The sequence below is a fragment of the Oncorhynchus clarkii genome, chromosome 1, assembly GCF_045791955.1.
Source record: "Oncorhynchus clarkii lewisi isolate Uvic-CL-2024 chromosome 1, UVic_Ocla_1.0, whole genome shotgun sequence".
NCBI lineage: Eukaryota > Metazoa > Chordata > Actinopteri > Salmoniformes > Salmonidae > Oncorhynchus > Oncorhynchus clarkii.
The window spans coordinates 34,547,581-34,555,789 of NC_092147.1; the positions used below are offsets into that span (position 1 = coordinate 34,547,581).

Below are 8,209 nucleotides of genomic sequence, written 5' to 3' on the forward strand. Positions count from 1 at the left end.
ATATATATATATATATTAAAATGTCATTAAGGGTGGGAAACTAAATTCTGAGAAAGTCTGCAACCTCTCCTGTTCAGTCAGTCTGAAGTCTTGACCATTATAAATCTGAAAACAACAACACTCTTTCACAACCATCTCTAGTGATATACTCACTCCATTTGCAAAGCCAGAACTTTAGGAAGAGGAATGATTTGAATATAAAGACAATTAACTATTTTATGTTTGTTTAATTTCTCTTGCGCTGCCGTTATCTCCCTGCAACTGAAACGGTGACTGTGGATGAATAGCTTCTACTTGTGCTAATTTACACAGAGATGAAGAGGAAATGCATTTGTTTCCAGGGCCATTATACAGTGAGCCATGCAATTGCTCGCCACAAATGGCCGTCATTCATTACAGTTAACAATGACATCCAATTCAGCTCAGTTAATGAACTTCAATACAATCATGTTGGGTAATCATGTTGGGAATGATTTGTTCAGTGTAAGTGTATCATTTTGGAGGTTAATGTTGATGAATGCCTGGTTTTAAAGAGATACAATTAAGCTTTGGCTTGCAGGGGGAAGACAGATGCACTGTCGGACTGGACTAAAAAGACTGTGGTGCAATACCCCCACCTACTGGTGAAATAATGAAGGTGCACTTCCTAACTATCAAGGCATAAATACAGTAAGTTAATTACACACAGACACATGTGCACTGCATACACACAGTGCTAAACTCACCGATGCCAGAGTTGCTCCCGGTGATGAGGACCACCCTGTCTGAGAGGTTGCAACCCTGCAGGATCTCCAGGGCTGCTGTGTTACTGTCGTAACGCTTCGGCTTCACCGGCACATCCTCCATTGTGAATTCCTGCCGTGGGTCAAAGTAGGTATTCCTCTTGTTAATGTGACTGTTAGGGAAGGGGGAAAGGGAGAGGGGAGCATGAAGGAGAGAGAGAATGAGGGGCGGGGAGGAAGTTCCATATTGTATGAACTTGCGATAACTATTAAGCTAAGTGATTGTAAGCATGCTCTGAGAGGTCTCTCTCTACCGAAACAAGGCTTCATGAACAGTCTCAGGCAGGCAGTGGGGCAGAGATAGGCTGCCCACAGCCATGGGTCAAAAGACTTTACACCAGTTTCCACTGCTATTTACCTGGTATTAAATAGGAAATGCACAAACAATGGCTACTTTCTTGTACATTCTTATATGAAGTGGTGCTCATTGGAATGAATCCCAAAGAAACAAACAAGTAATTAGGTTGTCACTGTGTAATTATCATGTTACCTTGTAATGTATTAGCAAATGCCTGGTAAATGTATGTACTGTCGAATAAAGTGCTTGTTTTCATTTTTTACTGCCACCCCTTAGCTTGGTAGTTGTTCAGGATATCAGGAAAAGAGGATCTGTCCTTTATCGTCTGTCTCCTGCTCCCATCCACATGGTAGATCTGTGGGGAAGAAAACCCTCCTGTTAGACTCCTCAAGACATTCAGAAGCAAGATTCATACCATTAACTCAATATCTGTTACTGAGTGCCATCCTAACAGAAGGATAAACTCTACAATCGCAGAATGATATTTATCAGTGTTTTAACCTCTCACTATGAACATTCAAGTGCACGCAGTTCCATAAGAAAAATCTGGTGAGTCTTAAGCCCATTAGGTTGGGTCTAGGGATGCAAGTGTCAGTCAATTTTCCTGCGGATTAGCTGATCCTCATTAACCGATCAACAAACGGTTAAATTTTTTCCAAACGGTAAAATAACTTGACCAACAGAAAATACTATCAGAGATCTGTATATAATGACGAGGTGCTTATGTTTTCGCCCAAAGAATGTGCGTAGGCCCAAAATAAACTCATAGAAATGCATTGGACTTATTTTGGCGAGTGAAACTTCTGGCTTCGCCTCTTCCTCTCTGATACTATGCATGCATACAAGGACCGGGCATTTTTCATTAATAAGAGCTTAATGAAAACATGCAACAATAGTAAGCCTATCGTTTTACTGTCAACAGGATATAATTGAAGATGCAACTCCTGTAATGAATCCGCTAATAAAATGTCATTTTGAAACATTTGCCCAAATGCAATCGCGGACAACACGGTTCTAAACCGCGCACCAAATGCGAGCAGTTCCATATATGACAGATGAAGATCTCCGTTAAATTTAGAAAGAGGGGGAATCTAAGAGCAACTATTACGATCGGTTGCTAATATGACAAGGGTTGTGCCTTTGACTTCTGGACAACGAAAGAAAGTTCATATGAAAACCAATAGAACAGGAGAGAAATGCTGGTTAATGGCAAGAGGAAGTCTTTATAAAATAATTGCCTCCACGTATCTATGGATGGATTTTCGCAAAGTAAGGCTTTCAGGTTTCAAAAAATGATACTGCCTCAAACTCACATTGCAAAGTGGTGGGTGACGCGCTGATAGTAAACGGTTGGCAGGCTATAGCATATGCATCCGAATGGGAGGCGCGCTGATAGTCAACGGTTGGCAGGCTATAGCATAGGCATCCGAATGGGAGACGCGCTGATAGTCAACGGTTGGCAGGCTATAGCATATGCATCCGAATGGGAGGCGCGCTTTACGAGTTGAGAAATAAAAAATAACACATTTTTAATCATGGCATTCGAAAATGTTATTTGTTGCGAGATGACTGGTCTTACGAAAGCAGGTTTTACTCCAGTAGCCTACATACTTTTTGAGTAGTTACTCTCATGCTGTCTGACAGATAGTAGCAAACTATGCTCTGTATGCTGTGCGCGTGATACCTGAAATGCGTGACGATGAACGAAAATACCCACGCGCCAATTTAATTATACACAATTGTGGAAATTAACCTATAGACCGATAAGCATTACGGGTCAAATTTATTTCCGGCTGCCAATAGATTAACGGTTAACCGTTAACATCCTTATTTGGGTCCAATGTGTACAAGTAATGACAATTACACACACGCTTGCAAAAAGGCATATTGGATGGGGGAAGGTGGGATGTACAGTAAGAGGTGGGTGGGAATATGAGAAAAGTTGGGAATGGGGTCAGACTGGACAGTTACCCAAAACCTCCAGCACAGAGCCTCTTCTCCCCTGTCTTGGGATGATCCCCTGTCTTGGGGGGGGGTCATCAAACTAGCTAACTGTTGCTGTTACTAACTGAGAGGGAGACATGTATAGGGGAAGGGGGGGGGGTGTCCATCAAACTAGCTAACTGTTGCTGTTAGTAACTGAGAGGGAGACATGTATAGGGGAAGGTGGGGGTCCCTCAAGCTAGCTAACTGTTGCTGTTAGTAACTGAGAGGGAGACATGTATAGGGGAAGGTGGGGGGGGGGGGGGGGGGGAATCCATCAAACTAGCTAACTGTTGCTGTTAGTAACTAACTGCATCAAAACAAAGCTTCTCTGCCCTATTTGTCATGTTCTGACCATAGTTCTGTTATTTTATTATTTGTTTTAGTATGGTCAGGGCGTGAGTTGGGGTGGGCAGTCTATGTTTGTTTTTCTATGTTGGTTTTTGTGTTTGGCCTAGTATGGTTCTCAATCAGAGGCAGGTGTCTTTAGTTGTCTCTGATTGAGAATCATACTTAGGTAGCCTGGGTTTCACTTTTGGTTTGTGGGTGTTTGTTTCCGTGTGAGTGTTTGGGCCACACGGTACTGTTTCGGTTTTCGTTTTGTTCACATCGTTTATTGTTTTGTATTTCAGTGTTCAGTTCGTTTTGAATAAATCATCATGAACACTTACCACGCTGCGCTTTGGTCCGATCCTTCTTCCATCCAAGACAACCGTTACAGAAACACCCACCAAACAAGGACCAAGCAGCGTGGTAACAGGCAGCTGCAGGAGAGTCAGCGATATTTGGAGAACTGGACATGGGAGGAGATTCTGGACGGCAAAGGACCCTGGGCACAGCCAGGGGAATATCGCCGCCCCAAAGCAGAGCTGGAGGCAGCGAAAGCAGAGAGGCGCTGGTATGAGGAGGCACGGCAGCGCGGCTGGAAACCCAAGAGGCAGCCCCAAAAATGTATTGGGGGGAGGCACACGGGGAGTGTGACTAAGTCAGGTAGGAGACCTGAGCCAACTCCTCGTGCTTACCGGAGAGCGAGAGGGACCGGGCAGGCACCGTGTTATGTGGTGGAGCGCACAGTGTCCCCGGTGCGTGTGCATAGCCCGGTGCGGTACATTCCAGCTCCTCATATCGGCCGGGCTAGAGTGGGCATCGAGCCAGGTGCCATGAAGCCGACTCTACGCATCTGGTCTCCAGTGCATCTCCTCGGGCCGGCGTACATGGCACCAGCCTTACGCATGGTGTCCCTGGTTCGCCAGCACAGCCCAGTGCGGGTTATTCCACCTCGCTGCACTGGCCTGGCTACCGGGAGCATTCAACCAGGCTCGGTGCTCAAGAGCTCCAGTGCGCCTGCACGGTCCGATCTATCCGGTGCCACCTCCACGCACCAGCCTTCCGGTGGCAGCCCCCCGCACCAGGCGGTCTCTCCATCTTCTCCCTACAGGGGCTCCCGCCTGTCCAGCGCTGCCAGAGCCTTCCTCCTGCCCAGCGCCGTCAGAGTCTCCCATCTGTCCTGAGCCGCCAGAGTCTCCCGTCTGTCCTGAGCCGCCAGAGTCTCCCGTCTGTCCTGAGCCACCAGAGTCTCCTGTCTGTCCTGAGCCGTCAGAGTCTCCCGTCTGTCCTGAGCCGCCAGAGTCTCCCGTCTGTCCTGAGCCGCCAGAGTCTCCCGTCTGTCCTGAGCCGCCAGAGCCGCCAGTCTGTCCTGAGCCGCCAGAGCCGCCAGTCTGCCAGGAGCCACCAGTCTGCCAGGAGCCGCCAGTCAGCCAGGAGCCGCCAGAGCTGCCAGTCAGCCAGGAGCCACCAGAGCCGCCAGCCAGCCAGAGCCGCAAGCCAGCCAGGAGCCGCCAGAGCCGTCAGCCAGCCAGGAGCCGCCAGAGCCATCAGCCAGCCAGGAGCCGCCAGAGCCGTCCTTCACTCCGGAGCTGCCGGAGTCTCCCGCCTGTCCGGCGCTGCCGGAATCTCCCGCCTGTCCGGCATTGCTGGAATCTCCCGTCCATCCGGCGCTGCTGGAATCTCCAGTCCATTCGGGACCCGTGGCGAGGGTCCACAGTCCGAGGTCGGCGGCGAGGGTCGCAGCTCGTAAAAGGCAACGATGGTGGTTGAGGAGGTGGACAAAAACTGTGGTGAAGTGGGGTCCACGTCCCGCGCAAGAGCCGCCACCGCGGACAGACACCCACCCAGACCCTCCCCTATAGGTTCAGGTTTTGCGGCCGGAGTCCGCACCTTTGGTGGGGGGGGGGGGGGGGGGTACTGTCACGTTCTGACCATAGTTCTGTTATTTTATTCTTTGTTTTAGTATGGTATGGTCAGGGCGTGAGTTGGGGTGGGCAGTCTATGTTGGTTTTTCTATGTTGGTTTCAGGTGTCGTTAGTTGTCTCTGATTGAGAATCATACTTAGGTAGCCTGGGTTTCACTTTTGGTTTGTGGGTGTTTGTTTCCGTGTGAGTGTTTGGGCCTCACGATACTGTTTCGGTTTTCATTTTGTTCACATCGTTTATTGTTTTGTATTTCAGTGTTCAGTTCGTTTTGAATAAATCATCATGAACACTTGCCACGCTGCGCTTTGGTCCGATCCTTCTTCCACCCAATACAACCGTTACACTATTGCTGTGGGCGATATTGAATAGATAAGGCTATTATGTTCAAGGACAGTTTTTTTGCAAGGATAACACTGCCATAAAATCAAGCGGCGCTGGTGGTGGTTGAGACCATAGAAATAGAATGGCTCATTGAAACTCTACGCAATAGTTAAATTTAATTTACTTCGCATAGTAAACCCATCCATCCTTCGAAGATCTCTCTTCCCATCCTGGAGGCAACTCATCTTCGCTGTCTGTATCATCCATGCCAGCATACTTTAAAGCTGTCATCGCCCGTGTTTCTTACGGATACAGAGCTACAGAAAAATGCCAAATGAAATGCAGAAGTGAAGGAGCGTTGAAAACCGAAATTCATGTTATTATAAGCCTGCCTCAGCACTTCCGCATCAATACTGCAAAGTGTTGTTTGGGTAATGAAGTCCTGCAAGAGTAAGGTGAGGGGATTCGATTATCTGCCCCGGGTTACCAATTTGTGAGGAGTTTCTTAAGGGAAGGGTGATTGCATTCGTTTTGTAATTGGCTGCCTCCTATGGGTGAGCCAGGTGACCCGTTCAAAGCCCACGGGGAAGTCGGCTCAAAACAAAAGCATATTGTTTTTAAACGTGTGCATGTTTTTCTCTGACAAAACAAACACTGATTTAAAGGGGGTGTGGCAGATTTTGAAACTCTTTGCTTTTAGGATACAGATAAGTATCCTCAATGAAAGGTGGCTTTCAAGGAGGGGAGGACACTCTTCCGTTTGCCTACTGACGAATTGACACACTCATCGGTTTCTGGGTCACAGAGGAGAGAATATGGTCTTTTGTCAAACGAGAATCTCCCATAATATGCTAAGTTTGAGCTACTCCAGGAAGTAACGTTGCAGTCTTGCGCAGCGCTGCCCACTCTCATTGAGTACCTCAAGTTAAAGGCCGACCGGGTTAATGCAGGCTGCCATTAGCAACTAAATTAATTATCCTTATAACTTCTTCTGTGTGATTTTTTTTTAATTCTGAATAATCGGTTCAAAGACATACATCTGGTGTATTAGAAGCAGTTATTGGTACCATGATTGTCTTCTAAAAATGCTTGATAAAAGATTGCAATTTTTCCATTCACTATAATGGGGACACTGCTTTCTGCTAACAAAGCCTGCAGTACCGCGGTTTGCCTTGAACTTCTGTGGCTTCAATGACCCGGGCAGTCGTTCTCTCCCATGCGCTGACCGCCTGTCTTCACGGATCATTTTCAACCTCTCTCTGACCCAGTCTGTAATACCTACATGTTTCAAGCAGACCACCATAGTCCCTGTGCCAAGAACGCCAAGGTAACCTGTGTAAATGACAATTGCCCCGTAGCACCACATCTCTAGCCATGAAACACTTTGAAAGGCTGGTCATGGCTCACCATGAATGTGGATCGCCAGTGACAACCGGAAAGGTCTCACTGCGTTTACACAGCCAGTGTGACAAGATTGAGATCATTGAAGCATTCCGGAAGATGGAAGCTTCCTACAGTTCCCACGACCATTGTCGCCAGTACTTACCTGATGGACACTGCCAGTTGTCACCTGACTGTCTCAGCCAGTTCTTCAACAGTTCTCTCCTCTTACAACTGAAAGACATCTTAGATGGGGAGAACAGGGACCTGTGCCACCAAGTTGCCCAAGAAGTTGATGACATCATCCTAGAGATCGTCATGCAACAGATACTACACCAGAAGTGCCAGAATTAGGTTCTGTGGTGCCAGCGCGACCAGCTCATAGACGTCAGAAGATGCTTGAGACGGCCCGCCGTTCCACATCAGCTTCACCATTAGCCCCGGTCTCGGATCTGACCCTTGCTGTGGAGTCCCTCACAGTGATGCAACAGCTTTCTCCAGGGCCAGAGGAGCTACCACAGCTCACCCTGGTGGAGCGCTGTACCAATGTGCTCCAGCCAACCCCAGCCGTGCAAATCCAGCCTGTGGGGCCTACTACACTGCCATGTAGCTTCAGCTCACCACTCCCACCGCTGTGCTTCAACCCGCTCCTGTCGCAGAGTCTCAACTGGTTCCCACAGTCGTGAGATCACCGTCTCCAGTGACAGAGGTTCTGATGGCCCCTGTTCTAGTTAATCCTTAACTCCCTACCTATTCACAAGAAGGAAGATCTACAGCCTTCTCCAGGGATGGAGGAGATACCAGAGTTCACCCTGAGGGAGAACCATACTCCTACTCGAGCTGACATCTCTGAATGTCAGTTGGTCCATTGTGGGAGCCCTGTCTCCAGTCGCTGAGGTCGCCAAGTCCAGCCCTGCAACTCAGACCTCTCCGACCCCTATCTGGCGGGATCTGCCTAGTCCTACCTTCAACGTCCTGCCTGCTGCTGTTCAAAGATGGCTCCTGCTCCTTCTTGGGAGCCCCCTCCAGTCTCTGTTGCGGTGGCTCGGTCCGTGTCTGCTGTCCAGGCCCTGTCAGTCCCTGCCTGGTGGAACCTGCCGGTCTCAGTTCTGGGGTTCTTGCTAGCTCCAGCCTTGGAAGACCCTCCTGACATCCCTGTGGGGGACCCTTGTGACCGAGGTGTTCCATGTCCT

The 8,209-nt window shown here is 48.5% G+C and overlaps 1 pseudogene; it reads right to left on the bottom strand.

Moving 5' to 3' along the window:
* The window catches only part of LOC139383339 (WW domain-containing oxidoreductase-like), a 255,807-nt pseudogene extending 249,880 nt beyond the window's left edge, over positions 1-5,927 (bottom strand).
* Between the last annotated feature and the right edge of the window lie 2,282 nt (positions 5,928-8,209).